The 17,253-nt window shown below is 39.8% G+C and overlaps 1 protein-coding gene across 5 annotated transcripts in view; it reads right to left on the bottom strand.

The window, feature by feature from the left end:
* Positions 1-17,253, bottom strand: part of ZFYVE28 (zinc finger FYVE-type containing 28) — a 152,707-nt gene that overhangs the window by 66,647 nt on the left and 68,807 nt on the right. The window lies entirely within an intron of this gene.

Raw genomic sequence — 17,253 nt, 5'->3', positions numbered from 1 at the left:
GAAAAAGCCAATTAAAAAGATGGCCACCTTTTCCTGCTTAGTCTAGCAGGGATGCAGGAAGATTAAGGAAAGAACAGCTGATGGAACTTTGCTATACAATGTACAAATACTGAAAGATTTCTACAAGGTAAATTACTTTTGCAGTTTCAAGATGTGCAATTTCCCAAATTCTCTGCTGTTCTACAGGGCTTATTTTATTCTCCAACAGAAGGAAAAAAAAACCAAAACAAACCAACAATTCTCCACCGCTCCCCTTCCCTCCTCCATTCTTCTTATGGCACTCAGAGCACAGTAACTTACATAAGAAATTGGAATATTTGCTCCCATAATAATTTCAAATCTCAGCTGCTTTAAAGCTGGAAGGATGCCAGCCAATTTAGACAGACTATCCAATGCATTGTAAGCAAATTAGTCTTTCCTTTAGAAAAGCTTCAAGAAACATTCAATTTATTTAATTACAGTATTCTGCTTTGTAAGCTAATAACAAATGGGTTTGGATACATGGCAGCACTGAAATTTTTCTCTAATTTAAGCAACAGAAATCAATTAGTTGGAATTGAAGTAGTAAATCTTTCACTTGATCTATCTTCCTACATAAAAGCCTCCAGATTTTAATGCCTCCTTTGGTGGCTTTATCTGTTATCTTTTGGTTTATCTGCATACTGGGATGTGCACAGTTTTGTTTCAGATGCTCAGTTGAGGCTTTACAGCAGCACAGGAAGCCACTGCAGAGATTCTGCTTTGGGATTTACTCCAACCTCCTCATTTCCTGGAAAACACAGCTCAGAGTTTCGCATAACAGAGAGCACTTTTATTTCATTTCGATAGGAAAGATAATGAGTGGTAGTGAGACAATGCATGTAGGTAGCCACAGTAGAGGACAAAAAGTTGGTTTATTTTTGGCCCGGCAGTAATTGGCCATATATTAAATAATCAGAGCATAAAGCCAACATCAACTGCTGCACTAGCTTCCAGAATAGGTACCCAAAAAATGCAAAGAAATTAATCTTTCTTATACTAGGAAACATACGTTTAGATCAACAAAAGGCAGACTTATCCACGCTTTTATACATGTCCTTGATAAAATTTACACTGCTCTTCCATAACATTAAATTTAATATGACCTTTCTGAGGTCTTTTGCAAGACTTCTTCAAAGGAAGGTAACTTCCTGTGCTGTTCAGTACCTCTTTAATAGCCATGTTTTGAATTACCAGTAAATCTCAAAAAAAGGTCAAGGCAATATGGTCTGTGATGATATCACCATGAGCTTAATAGATGATATTTTAGCCTCTTCATTTAAGTAAGTCCATGACAGTTTTTGTTATCTTTTCTAGCTTGATGTTAAGTTCCAGAACTCCTTCATGTCACATTATGACAATCAGAAGTCACTGATAACCACAAATTAACGCCAAAAATAAAGGAAGATTTTATTGCAATTAAAGCAATTATCTAGTGTTTAGGGTTTTATCGGCTACTTTAACAGAAGAAACAGAAGTAATAGGGTGGTGTACTCTCTGATGTAACAAACAGGTTTTCAAAGTACACACAGAAGTCCTGGCTTCTGAACCCAGACAACTACTTCACATCAGAGATTCAAAGTCCCTCTAGACAGCAGAGAGTTCCATGGCTTTCTGTCCAGTCCATCTTGCACAGACTGCAAAGGCTGTGCTTTCAGACTCTCTTTGCCTCATCAGCTAATTGAGTATTTCCCACTGGCAACATAGCACCATGGAATTGTTTGGGTTGGAGACCTTTCAGATCACCAAGTCCAACCCTTAACCCAGCACTGCCAAGTCCACTGCTAAACCACTTGCCCAAGTGGCACATCTACACATCTTTTAATTACCTCCAGGGAAGGTGACTCAGCCACTGTCCTGGGCAGCCTGTTCCAATGCGTGACAACCCCTTCTGTTAAGGAAGTTTCCCCTAATATCCAATCTAAACCTCCCCCGTCACAACTTGGGCCATTTCCTCTTGTCTTATTAATTGTTACTTGGGAGAAGAGGCTGACCCCCACCTGGTTACAACCTCCTATGAGAGGTGATTAAGGTCTCCCCTGAGACCTTTTCTCCAGGCTAATCATGCCCAGCTCCCTCAGCCACTCAGAAAACTCGTGCTTGGACACACTATTGCTGATCCAGGCCAGGTGCCCTTGGCCTTGTTGGGCACACCTGGTTCATGTTCAGCCACTCTCAACCAGCACCCCCAGGTCCTTTTCCACCGCGCCCTTTCCAGCCACTCTGCCCCAGCCTGTAGCACTGCAGGGGTTGTTGTGACCCAGGGGCAGGACCTGGCACTTGGCCTTGTTGAACCTCAGACCATTGGCCTTGGCCCATTGATCCAGCCTGTCCAGATCCCTCTGTGGAGCCTTCCACTCAGATCAACACTCCCACCCAACCTGGTGTCATCTGCAAACTGACTGAGGGTGCAACTCTTGATGCTCAACTTTCTAAAAGTAATGGGATTTTTCAATGTATGAACTTTGGGGAGCAGCTCCTAGTTTAACCTCGCCCACTGCAGAGTAATACTAAAATTCACCATGAAAAGGCATCTTGGATATCTAGCAATTTAAACTCTGTATTGCCCCAGCCTAGCAACAACAACTCTCAATAAATAAAAGAGGAATCCCCATTCACAGAGGGCAGAATGAAGGAGATGGCATCATGAATTACTGCCATCTTCACTTTGCCTTCTTCTGCTGCAGTGAAAGCATCCTGCATCCCCAACACATTAGCTGCTGAGTTGGCATGGAGCCAGCTTTCTTCCCTATGGTTCTCTGCTGCAAATTAATTCCCTGACCTGCAGTGCACAGCATTTTCATTCCACTCTGTCCACAGTCTTAGATAACAGGCAGTTTCTCAGAAAGACCTACTTGATCCGTGTGAGCAAGTGGAAACACATGAAAAAACTTATTAACATGGGAAACTACAATTTAAGACCACAGTATTAAACATTATTAGGATCCTTTTTTCAAAGAAAAAAATATCGTAAACATTAATTACTCCCTACATCAATAGATCAAATATTAAATGTAAAAAGGAAATAAAATTACTGTTAGTTGATAGAGTTGTACTGATGGCCCAACTTAAAAGTCAAGCATTTTATATTTTATAGCCATTTGCTAATTCTATAGTGACCAAAAGTTCCCCAAAAATGATGAAGAAAAGCTGTTAAAAATATATTTTAAAAGACACAATTATTTTATTTACTGATTACAAATGTTTAACTCTGCACATATTTTTTACACATCTGCAACATTCCACTGATCACTTGACATTACTGGGGAAAAAAAGGCAAATTTAAGATCTGTGAACCAAGCCCAAGAGACAAAAAAATCAACTCTTCTGATACTTATAGGTTATTTAGTGTATTTAGAACAATTATACTCAAGTTCATTTGCAGTGAAGTACAGTGAAAACATATATGAAAGGGTTGACAAGTCTGCCTGCATACAAAATAAACGTTAAGAGCTTTCACTCAATTGCAAACCCAAACAGCAAACAGGTACCTGACACCAACTGTTTGAAGATGTCAGGCAGCACAGAGAAGACATCTGTTACAAGCAGTGCAACTCACACAAGTCATCATGACTAGGAGTAATGAAATGACAAATGTTGCCATCAGTTATAAAACAACTGAACTGGAGATGAAACTCTAAAGGAAAACCACCCAAATTTACAAGCTCTATTATGATAGGAAAAAAGTAAAGTAGGTATGTGCATTGTCTCAGCTTTAAGCTTAATCTTGACATCATCACTTTAAAATGGCTTTTCTCAGTTTTTTTTTTTTTTTATCTAGACTGACACTGTCCCCACCTAAGTTAAATTGGAAGACACTGTATGAAAGAAAATAATTTTCTTTGAATAAGGCTTAGCTCACTCTCATGTCAGACAACTGCCTAATCCTGGCACAAATTTCTGACATTCCTACCTCTGCATCAAGTCTCTTAAATACAGACCTTATGAGAATTTTTCTAGAGTTCACAAGCTCGGTTCCAATTTAGAAAAAGCCTCAAACACAGATGCAATTCAGAAAACAACCACGATTCCCTCCTCACCACAGATCAATGAGGTTGGACAGAGTCTGCTTTTGGTTCTTACTCCTTCATTCTGTTGTTAAAAGGCATCCTTGTCTGCTACAGTTTCTAAACTTTGTGAACATGAAGGTTTCTTTTGGTGAACTTTTTCCCTTGATCTCAATAATTACCTTGATGTCTCCTTCACTGACCTCTACTAACATAACTAATATAATGTCTCCAGGGTTGCAAATTAAGCAGGCAAGAGAGACTTGGCCATTACTTTAGCTAAAATACTCCTGGTTCAATCCACACTGTTTAACCTCTATATCAATTAACAAAATAACATCAGGAATAGATTCTTGCCTACTTCTAACCAATCATTAGGGTTCAGAACCCAGCAGGGAGTTTCTTTCAGTTTTGGCTAATTTGTCTCCTTTAATGAGATCTATTTTTGCCTAATTCTACAAGAAAATGTTCTTCAATGGACAGATACAATCAAACATGAAAACATCACACCTGTGAACTGCCTCATTGTTCACTGTGATTAGGGTACATACTCCCAGCTTGCTCCTGTCAAGAATGTTAATTATACAATTAGTATTTCTTAGATAACTCACTGCCAATCCACTACAGCACTGTCCTTTGAGTTCTTGAACAGATCTTCACACATACCTTTTCTATCAAGGGATGCTTGTTGATGCTGACTTTCTTTGTAAAAATTGCTTCTCTTCCACAGGGATACAATTCAGATAAAGCACAGAACGAAAGGGCATCTTTTTTCCCCCCTAGAGATTCCTTATTCTCAGACCACTCCAACTTATCAGATATAAGGAGACACCTTCAGATAAGTAGTTGGTTTTTTTTTTTAGGACTGAAACAGAAAGCCACTTTTCATCACAGACTGACATCAGGCCATTTTGCAGTGCTGGCCTCTGGCAGCAAGGCCAGCTCAAGAACTCAGCCCTTTATCTCACCTACCCTGCAGCTGCAGCCCCTGTCCCCACCTTGGGGCTGTCACAGGCTCTCACCAGCACTCTCGGTGCTCTTGTACCGGGGGCACTCGTAGAGGCTTTCAGTGCACTGATTCAGAGTAACCCACGTCATTTCACTGCTGAACTTCACAGCATGACTGCAAATACATCTGTGCATCCGTACAGCTGAACAAGGGCTTCTAAGTGTAAAGCTGACCACAGCTTACTTAAACTGGCCTTGGATAAGGATCTAAAACCTCAAAGCTCTCTCAAAGCTGTGCTTTGAGGGGTGCCATGCTTAAGTGTGGGAATAGGAACAAGAATAGTGTAAATTTGGAATGGAAAACTTTTAAACTGACGCTGCCAATGGACCGTGGAATAATGCCTAAGGAACTATGTGTGATAACACACAACACACAACTACACATTTGAACAGGGTTATTTTTTATATAAAAATCAAAGTTCATTTATCTTGTTTGCCCATTCTCAACTACATATCCAAGCAATAAAGTTAAGATAGTTATTGCAACTAAAATGTTTATAACATTTCTACCAAGAGCCAAAGGGCTTGCTTGAATCAAAGACTGGAAACCCACATGCGCAGCTGCTAAAACTAGCACAGAACTCTGACCAAAACCACTCAAATTTACAGAAACATTTCCTTCTGAAATCACTCTATGACTTTCCACTAATATAATTAGAAAGCTCACTGGTAACCCACAGCACTGGCAAATTTAAAAGCCTTTACCTGCTAGGAGAGAAAGAACATACTTAGCATTAAAAACCAATGAAAAATCTAATTTCACTGAGTACAGAATTAATTGAGATATGCTGAATTTGTGCAGCTGGTAGACAAAAGACAAAGAAAGGCCAATGTGAAATTATACCACAAATAAAGAGTTATATCCAACAGTAGTTCAACTCAAAACTGTGGAGCCCAAATCTTTGGAGACTTTTATTCTAAGAGTGTTCAAGCTTCTAACAGTTTCTACTGTCTGTGTATTTTAAATGAGTGATTTAAAGTTCTCCTAAAAATTTACATCAAGATAATGCTGCTTCCCTAGTTGAGGAATCTACCCATAATTTTCTTTTCTCAACTATAAAATATGATATTTGCATTGCAGAATAAGCCAGACAACCACAACTATATTAATTAGATCTACTGAGAAAACTTGTCACATTCCAGCTACAGGGTTAAAATATTTTACAGTCAAATTTGCCAACTCCCTATGGAGGACAATTGTACAAGTAATAAATAAGGCTGGCACTGAGGCCAGAGGTTTATAAAAACATATGAAAATGAAAAATAATTTTTCATACCAGTTACCACGTAAGTCAAAAGTAAACATGACTCTGAAAGCCTGCTAGAATTCATCTCTGATTATTTATGCCTGCATCAGACCTAAACAGAAAAAAAAGCAAACAAAAAATATACCAAAAAAGACCTCAAAGTATCAGAACAATTCTAAAGCAAAAATTACCAGAACTTACATCACAAAGGCAGTTTAGCTCAATGCCCCAGTTGCACAAATCAATTCAACAAGCTTTGCAGTCTCAAGACGATCATCATTTAACACCTCTACACGAACAATTACACTGTTTGATTATGAGCACTGTGTATGTGGAATAGCAACAACATAACAGTAGTTGCAGACACCGCAGGGCAATTGAGAAATCAAAGAACACAAATATCTGTTGCTAGGTATTTGCATAAGTAATCTTCAGGCACAGAAACCTTGAGACCTCTAGAGAACTGAAAATGTATTCTCAGGGCAAACCTAAGAATTTATATTGTGTAAATCATATGTTAGCATCAAGAGCACTACATTTTCTGAATTAAATTCTGGGCTTTTCTCAGAAACCCAGAACAAGGAACAATATGAGCATGTAGGAAGTATCTAGCTTTATTTCTTCATGGTGTGAAGAACCATCTACTTGGGGTAATGCTGCTGCTGTTCATCTCAACACTACTTTGAGAAGTATTGAAAAAATAGCACTATATTGAAAAAAATTAAAAGCCAGTAGGGGAGAGTAGGTGGTATAAGCGAAAAGGTAACCTTTCTTAACCAACAGCACACTTTCTGCATAATTCATTTCACACAAGAACAGGCTTCCCCGAGCCTTTAAAACGTGAAGGTCTTACGTGTGCAAGTAGTGCAAAAGCATGCAGTAGCAAAGCCTACCATCTGAAGCCTGCTCTCCAACAGCAAATTCACCCTTATCACAAGCTGTTTTCAGATCAATCATTTCAAACTTCTTCAAAGCAACACTAGCTTGCTAATACATGTAATATTTTCAAAAATGAGTAATTTTTTAAATTACTGTCGTAAAGTCTGCATTGTTTTTCACCAAGAATGCTGTGCAGCAATCAGCTAACACAAATTCTTTCTAAAGCATTAGCTGGAGACAGAAGACAACCAGTGCATCTTTACTCCAAAAGGAACTTGGAGTTATGACTGAACTATTTAAGCTTCTCATTCTCTCTGGCTAATTATAAAATTACAATGACTGAACAAGCCACCCTAATGGCTAACAATTTATTTTCTTCCCATCACCTTAAACTCCAGCCATTAAATTAATAGTTTAATGTTCAATTATACACTAAGAGTAACAAAAGGGCAGTCTGAAATTAATCTATTCTCTCAAACTCCAAAATATTTTGTAATACCTCCTTCCAATATGTAGAAGTCCTTGTTGTGTCCAATGTTTAACATAAGTACATAAACACCTTTTAGGCTTTCATCTAAAGGTGCAGCATGAGGATCCAGCCAGAAGAGCTCGAAGCCTTGGCCCAGTCCCAGAGATTTGGCATCACTGGCATAAGCAAAACCTGGTGAGATAAGGTCTGTGACTGGAGTGCCCTGTTGGATGGTTCCAGGCTTGACAGGAGGAATGGGCGGGACAGGTGCGGCAGGGGCTGGCACTGTGTGTAATGGAGAAGCTGGAATGCACAGAGCTTGTAGCTGGCAAGGGCACAGCTGAGAACCTCTGGGGAAGGACTAAGGGACAAACAAATGAATTGGGGATGTTGTCCTGGGATGAGGAGACTGAGGGGAGACATTGCAGTTACAACTTCCTCACGAAGGGAAGAGGAGGGGCAGACACTGATCTCTGCTCTGTGGTGACAGTGACAGGACCCGAGGGAATGGCCTGAAGTTGTGTCAGGGGAGGTTTAGGTTGGATATCAGGAAAAGATTCTTCACCCAGAGGGTGGCTGGGCACTGGAACAGGCTCCCCAGGGCAGTGGTCACAGCACCAACCCTGACAGAGCTCAAGGAGTGTTTGGACAATGCTCTCATGTACATTGTGAGACTCCTGCAGATGGTGCTGTGCGGAGCCAAGAGCTGGACTTTATGATCCTTGTGGGTCCCTTCCAACTCAGGATGTTTCATTCAAGGATTTTGTTTAATGAAAACTTACTTATGACAACCTGACACATGAGAAAACCAGATTGCACAATATTCCTACAAAATATTCTTCGTAATAATCCATTATTATGAAATGAATTCTTTCTTATTAAAAAACAGACTTTAACTTCCAAGTATGTTAAGGTCACTATGAAAATTAAATTCCACTGCTAAGAACTGTCTTGAAAAAATTAATAACTTGCCTTGTCTTTCTTATCATACTTCCCCAGCATTAAAGAAAAAATAAAGGGACTTCTCTATATGATTAAGTGAAAAGGCTTCTAACAGAAGAAAATAGACTTAATCCCCAAGTACAGAAACATCACAAAAAAAAAATTTGCACATATTGTTAATCTTGCTAACGTGATGCTACCATGTGCATATGGAGGAAAGAAGGAAAATTGCAGCCCATTTAAGTCATGAGACTACATAAACAATTCAGTGGCCGATACTAGAATCTATCCTTCTTTGCAACAGTAAAAAAAAAAATAAATAAAATTTAGCCAATCACACTCTAGCAGAGCTGACAGCAATCCTCTGATGGCACTGCTGAAGAGTGTGGAAGAACTATAAAGCCCCTGATAGTCAGACACATCACATTACATTAATTCCTACATAACTGGATCAGGTATAGTCTCTTAATTCACAAATGCTGAGAAAAGTCAGGCTTAAAATGACCTGGGCTCCATTGTCCTCATTTAGCCTTCAAATGCTCTGGGAATTATACCACTGTGTCTCAGGTCCACCACCAATATTCATTCAAGGTACCAACATGCCAAATGTTAGCAATAAAAAAAACTATGATTGAGGGCAAATAATCATACATTAAGAAATGAAAAATCATTTTATCTTTTGAAACTAAGTATTTGAAGACTCCAATACCTCTGAAATTAATTGCCTTCTATGGCTGGGTTCTCTTTTACAAAGAAGAAAATGTATTTTTAAATTTGAATAAAACTTGTGACCAAAAGAAGAAACTGCTCAAATTGAAGTACAGATGAAATATTCATTTTGCTCTCCTGTTACCACCTCATGTGTTATATGGATGACTACCTCATCTTCCACCAAAGCCAGTGGTTTTCCACAGGAGTGGAAATGTGGTCATCATGAGCAGATGGTACAGTATAACCTTGCATCACCGTCTCTTTAGTAATGACCTATGGCTACCCCAGCATGCACCATTTAACATAATATAACCACATCTCTTTCTTCACTGATAAAAAATTAATTGTGTTTTGTATACAAAGATAAGTTCTCTTTTCATTATTTAACAACATGTCAATCCAGATTCAGTTTCACCCTTGTGCATTATTGATTACCACCCATGTTGTCATTTCATGCTACATCAACTTTTATTTATTTTTAAATATATATAATAAGAAAACTCAAATGTCACACACTGAAGAGCCTTTGAATTTCCCACAACAGAGAAATCAACGCATGCTCTATAACAATTCCCTCAGCTCAGTTACATTTCTCTCCCATTCTGGAAATGTTACTAAAGCAATCTGCAAACCCTGCAACAACTTCAGAGTTCTGTGTGATGGTGTTGTGTTGAAAGTTTTGTTTGTTTAGGGTTAGATTTTTGCCAGTCTGGTGTTTTCATTTATTTGGTTTTGTTTTGGTTGGTTGTGGTTTTTTGTTTTGTTTGGGGGTTTTTGTTTGTTTGTTTGGGGGTTTTGTGTTACTGTTGTTGGTGCTTTTGGGTTTTCTTAATAAAATAAAAAACCAATACAGAAATCTGCCACATATATAGTGCAAGCTGATGTGAAAGACAACTGGACTGCTATCCCTGTATCAGGCTGAAATTGGTAACCACCTCCTGAAGTGACCCATTATCAAACATTATCACTGCTTCAGTGAGACACTACACAGTATCAGACAAAGAGCTTCCTCCCCTTCTAGACTTGTCTAATCCATCCATCTCCATCTTCACAAAGCAAGTAACAGTTCTAAGTTTTTAAGATACACAGAAAGCATATTTCAGAGATAAAGAGCATATATTTTCTTTTTGCATTAAAATTTTGATTCAACAAGGCCCAGTGCAAGGTCCTGCCCCATGCTGGGAAAATGCTCAACACCAGTACAGACTGGGTGATGAGTGGATTGAGAGCAGCCCTGCAGAATAGGACTTGGGGGTACTGGTAGATGAAAAACTGAAAGAAGCAGCAATGTGCCTTAGAAGCCCAGTAAGCCAAAATGTATCCTGGGCTGCTTCCAGAGAAGTGTGGCCAGCAGGACAAGGGCGGTGACTGTCCCCTTCTACTCTGCTCTCCTGAGACCCCACCTGCAGTGCTACATCCAGCTCTGAGGTCCTCATTCCCCAGGTCTGTCCCTACACCCAGGGTTGCCCTGTCCCAGGTACAGAATCTGTTACTTTCCCTTGTTGAAATTCATGGGGCTGGTGATTGCCCAAACCTCTCATTTGTTGAGGTCTCTCTGCAGGGCCTCTCTGCCTTTGAGGGAGTCAACAGCTCCTCCCAGTGTTCTGTCATCTGTGAACTTGCTCAGTGTCCCTTCCAGGTCTGCATCCAAGTCATTTATGAAGCTGTTGAAGAGCACAGGGTCAAGGATGGAGCCCTGTGGAACCCCACTAGTGACAGGTCACCAGTCTGATGCCATCCAATTCACTATAACCCTTTGTGCCCAACCCATGAGCCAGTTGCTCACCCATCCCATGATGTGTTTGTCCAGCTGTGGGATGGACATTTTGTCCAGAAGGATCCTGTGAGAGACAGTATCAGAAGTTTCACTGGAACCCAAAAAGATCACATCAACTGGCTTCCCCTGATCAACTAGATAGGCTACCTTGTCATAAAAGGAAATCATGTTTGGTAAGCAGGATTTTCCTCTCATGAAGCCATTCTTAGATTGTTATTAGGAAAATTATTTACTGTGAGGGTGGTGAGACACTGGAACAGGTTGCCCAGAGAAGCTGTGGCTGCCCCATCCCTGGAAGTATTCAAGGCCAGGTTAGATGGGGCTCTGAGTAACCAGGCCTAGTGAAAGGTGTCCCCCACTCATGGCAGGGGGTTGGAACTGTGTGATCTTTAAGGCTTATTCCAACCCAAACTATCCTATGACTCTATGATTTTACCATGTGTTGGGGTTTTAGTTTAGTCTTAGTTTTTTTTTCCTGTTAAAGGAATTTTCTCCCATATGCATGTTTCTAGGGGACAAATAGCTGTACTTAAGAAAGACAAAAAGGGGAGTGGGGCGGGCCTGGCTACTCTTTTGTCTACACCTGGGTGTGGGGTCAGTTCGCTCGGAGCGTCTGGAGAGAGAAGCTGCAGAGAAAGGAGCTGCTGCTTCTTTCTTTTTGGCCGTTCTTTCTTCCTGCTGGAAACAACGCCGGGACCCCCCAAAAGCCGTTTTCCCTGCCCTGCTGGAGACCGGGCTGTGGCTGCCCTGCCCTGCTGCTGCCTCGAGCTTTCGCTACGCTGTAACCCTGCTCGCCCTGCCTGCCTGGGCCTCCGTGGGGTTCTCCCCATCTGGATACATCTCGCCTGCCACCCGGGATTTGCGTCCGTCCCTGCCGTTTCAGCCTGCTGTTCCTGAGAGCCCGGGATCAACTGCCCAGGGGTTTGTGAAGCCTTTGTTCCATCCTTCCCGGGATCCCAGAGCACCAGAGCCGCGGGTTTCCCGAGCTCGCTCCGGAGCGCCCCCTGCAGCCGCGGGGGAACCATCGCACCTGCCCTGCTCACCGGGAGCCGCCAGCGCCCCTGCCGGCTGCGAGCGGAACTGCACCCGAGGGGAAAGGGCCTGACAGCCGAGAAGGCTGGCACTGGGTTTGTGATTGCTGTTACTGCCATAGTTGTTGTTGTTTTTGTTTGACTGGTTATATACATACATATATATAGTAAAGAACTGTTATTCCTATTTCCCACATCTTCGCCTAAAGGCTCTTGATTTCAAAATATAATAACTTGGAGGGAAAAGGGGTTATATCTGCCACTTCAAGGGGGGCCTCTGCCTTCCTTAGCAGACACCTGTCTTTCAAAACCGAGACACCATGTCACTCTGTGACACAGCAGATTCCCCAGTTATGCTCCCAGCTCCTTTACTCCTTGTTTGCCATATTCAATTTATACCATCTTTCCACACCCCACAGTAAGCTCCTTCAGCCTGTAACACATTCCTTTGCAGTGAGGGCAAAGCTTTGTTTCCACTGACACTTGTATGTCAACTTACTTCACAATGATGCTTTCAGTTGTTAAATGGAGCTTGAAGAAATATGGAGATAAGTGCGGTTGAAACACAGCATTTTTGATAATATTCACTACATATTTTGTATTGCCACAGAAACTGAGACAGACAAGTGATAACAACAAAATGCTGGAATATGATTAGCTTTCTCTAAGGGCTCCAACTCCTCAACAACATTTACTTATTCTACAGTAAATAATCAGGTTCAGATTCACAGGTCCCTGCTTCTCAGCACTATATGAAAAGGACTGACCCATACAGGAAGCAGTCCACTAAAGGCTACATTTTAAAGCCTAATGTTACAGCAAATTGAAACTGCTGAAGCTGACTTGGAAATGCTGGGCTGCCATTGCAGTAATTCAGGAGGTGCTTCCCAAGAAGGCAAATAGCAGGAAAGGAGCAAAGAATCAGTGTAATGTACTACCAGTCAAAGCAGTGTCCATCACTCCACTCCTACCAGTGAGCCAGAAACAGTCATGTCTCACAAATATCATTAATTCCCCATTTTACTATTCTGTGGAACAGTGCAAATGGACAGCACAGCCGGGAAAGTCTATGGTTTGCTGGAGGGCAGTGCCCTGATGGGGCAAATTCCTTCCCCAAGAACCTCAGCAGATCAAGTGACACGCTGCTGAGATACAATCTGCAGGAATAATGCTGATAAAACCGTGCTGGAACTGACTCATGTGCTATTCTGAGACCTCAGTACTGTACACAGAGAAATAATTCTCAGTGTACTGAAACAGCAAGCAAGGACTGTGATCCTAAAAACATTCTCATGATGTGAAGTACTCATGCACACCTGTCAAGTCTTAAAAAACTCTCTGCATTAGAAACAAAGGGGTTTTTTCACTCTTTACTCTTTAACAAAACCAATGAAGTTTTGTAATATTTAACAATAAACCTAGCTCCATTTAAATAGCTGATAAATTGTTTTAAACCAGTTTACCAACTCAACTAACAAAATACTAATCAATGTGAAAAAAGCAATGATCAAAGCAAATAAATTTAGAGAATGATCATGAATGCATGAGTGAATAATTCAAAAGTGTACACGAGTTACCATCACTTCTTGTAAAATTCAATACTGTGTGATGTTGTGAGTAGCATAGGAAAGGACAACTTGTTATACCACAAAATACAAAATACTGCAATGATTTGTGTTGCAGGGGGAAAAAAAAACCTCACATGAACTAGCACTGCGTATCACTGAACACTGACTAATGCAGAGATGTTTCTCTTAAGGGAAAAAAAAAATTTTCCTTCTATAACCATCAATCAAGTTCAATAAACCAAAGTATGACATTTTACCTACCTTTTCATTAATTTAAGACAAACTTACACAGCTTTTCATCAAGCATCTCAGCACACTTTAGGTATTGTTAATCTTAACGGAAACCAGTAGAGAAGTGTTTTATTCTGTTGAATAGGTATTAATCACATAATAAATGCAAGATATTGTATTGATAGGTATGTTCTCACAATATTTTACCACTGACATGCAAACACCAAAGCAAAATAAAGGATGGCATTTTTATAATAGGCTACCATAACTGGAAAACAGTGTTACATCACATTATAGTGAAAATGAAAAGTTAAACTTTGAAAACCATTATCTTACTCATTTTACCATTCTTACTCATGGATTATGCTACTCAGCATCCTGCTGTACAGTCAACCCACAGCATTTGAAAACCAAGCTGCAAGATGTTCAGAAATTTTGAAAAGTTAATTTACTGCAAAAAGTGTGATTCTTATCAGCAGATAGTATCATGACAAAGCAGTAGAAGACAACACTCAGAGTTGCAGTTTTCTAAGGAAGCATCAACATTCTTGAAGACTGCAGTTCTCTGCACATCCACAGGAATACCACAATGCACCACACCTTCAACTTGCCTTGACTAATACTGCCAGTTTCATTAAGATAGAAAACATTAAGTATGTCCACTATAAAGTATTATATCGTTTAGGCAGAGACCTTCTGCTTTGTCTGAGTCTGTTCACACACTACAGTAAACTTGGAGATCTTTAACAAAACTATAATAAATTCAAAGTAGACACAAAGATTTAAAACTGGGCTCTTCAGATATGGTTAAGATCCAACATAACACCCAACCTGTCTCCAAGAAGAATCACAGTTTGTAAGACTTGTTAGCATTTAAAAAAAAAACAAAACAAAAAAACCACACTAATTTAAACACATATCCTTTCGCTAATTGATAAAACCAAAATTCAAAAACATCATCTGTTAATCAAGCAGACACTATCAGTGAATGATCTGAAAATAAGCAAACCAGGAACGATGAATTAATTTAAAAGACAGATGCCAAGATAGAAGGACATGGAATTTTAGAAATCTTTGTCCCTAGAAAACACAAAAATCTTATAGAAAGGCTACGCCTCTGTAAATTTCATGGAGATAAAAATTGGGAATAATCTGGAAATCTTAAAACTTAATGTTTCCATGGAAAAACAAGGACAAAATAGGAAAAAAAAAACCTGCAAAGACTGGGAGTCTGGTTAACTGTTCTGAGGTCACAAAATAGTTTTCTAAAGCATTGCTTGAAAAGTCAGAAAGTGCGCATTACTGAATAAAAGGTCTCAGAATTACATGACTGTTTTTGCTGATATCAGAGGTACTGCACAATGCAGCTGCGACCCTACTTTTACATGCACAACCTTCCACCACAACCTTCTGAGCCCAGGGCTGGCTGTTGGTTCTCCATCATTCTCAAACCCCACCACACCTTAGGCTAAAACCAATTTCTCCTCCTACCATGCAATATTTGGTCAGCAAATACCTACATTTTGAATCCTTACTAAAACACTGCTCCTTCTCTTGTTTGGCAATTACAGGACAAATTCTTAAAAGAAACCAAAAAACACTGCATTTACACAAAATACTACAAAATAATATAAGACCTAATTAGCAAAGCTGTTTTGGACATGACATTCAACAATAATCTGACCTGCTCTACAGAACTTTACAAATTACAAAAATAGCTACATAAAAAAACCCCTCCATCTCTTCTTTCGGCTCTAGCAACAGATTGTTTTAGTAGCAGCAATCTGTTTGACAAATGAAATTACCAGACATCAGAAGATATTAAGAGTCACAAGGTAGTGAATCACTATAGAACAAGCCAAATTGACCAAGGAGCAATCAGAGTCTGCATTTCTTGCACTCCTACAAATGAAACTACTTTTGAGTAGAACTCTTTAGGTCTGCCTATACTACGGGAAACACATCAGAAAACCTGTGTGCCTGCAGGGAAGTAAGGAATAAGTTGTCATTGCTAGGGATAAAAAAAACGAAGGAGATTTGTCTTACACAATGATACTGTTAATCCACCCTTATTATCAGAAAACCTTTCCTGCCAGTCTGGAAAGAATTTGACTAGAAAGTTTGTGGAACATTCACTACTGGAGGTTTTGTACAAGTCAGATAAATATTGCTGAAATGTAGTTTAGGTACAGCTGATCTCTCACACAGAAGACTGAAGTCTTCCTCTAGAAATAACTTCCACTTTTTTTTTTTCACTTTAAGTCACTGCATTTTTAATTGTTAATAAACTTACAGCTTCCAGTTTGGTAAACCCTTAACTCCACATTTTTCTCTAGGAACGATGCAGTAGGAAATTGTGAATATATTCAAAGTAGACAGAAGTATTAAAATTGTTTCTGACATAACAATACAGTCACTGTCAACTCTTTCCCTGTAAGCTGCACTTCTAAAATTTAGTTTTCTTGTGAGCAAACACAGAGCATCTGACTGTTTTTCTTTTCAACAGACTCTGCTAACTTAACGTGAACATTTCCTACAACAATCAGGGCACTTTTCTTGAAATTCATCTTAATATGATTAGTGATGAAATTTTTTCCCATAATGAAGTTCAGTACATTTTATTAGGAGTAACAGGAGAAAATTTTAGCAAGTGTAAATCAAAATGCATTCTTTACATTTAACTGCACCATATTTGACTTGGGGGTGATGCCTTAGGTTTTAACCTTTATATTTTTCAGATTCTGTACTGCTTGGTGCATGACTCTGAAGTTTCTTGTAGCCTGTTAATTTCTGCTCTCTCATGCTAGGTAGGCATAACAAAGCCTCTCCGGGCCTGTTCTCCAAGGACACCAAGACTGTCCTAGGCCAAAAGTATAAACCAAAGAACCACAAAGGGGGGGCAAGCTGAGGGGAAATCTGAAGCTTTAATTGGAGAATTAACCCTGCTATGCAAATGAACCAAACCTATAAAAGAGTGAAGAACTCGTGACCTGGGGTCCATCTCGGGGTACATTTTGAGAATAGCTTCAGACTCCCCTGGGCGTACCTTTGAAGGTCTTTCAAATAAATACCTCTTTTAATTCTTTACTGCTGTCTAGTCTGTTTCTAGGAGGCCTCTCAAGGCATCAGTGGAGATGTAAATGTGTATTTATTACTATGGTCTTTCCACTTAAATTTTCCTGAGGTGACAGCAAGCATTTACTTTTCATACAGAAATCCTCCTATCAGCTGAACATCACATATTTTAGACTTGAGCCTACTTCAGTTTAAAGTGTTTTTCTTGGGTGGGACTGGGAGAGAAAATATCAGAGCATGCATGCAAATCAGAAGTGTACAACAAAAGTAGTTTCTACCTCTAAAAATTT

This window comes from Corvus cornix, chromosome 4, assembly GCF_000738735.6.
Source record: "Corvus cornix cornix isolate S_Up_H32 chromosome 4, ASM73873v5, whole genome shotgun sequence".
In the NCBI taxonomy this organism is placed as follows: domain Eukaryota; kingdom Metazoa; phylum Chordata; class Aves; order Passeriformes; family Corvidae; genus Corvus; species Corvus cornix.
The sequence above is the reverse complement of the archived record's forward strand: the minus strand, read 5'-3'. Positions and strand labels throughout refer to the sequence as shown.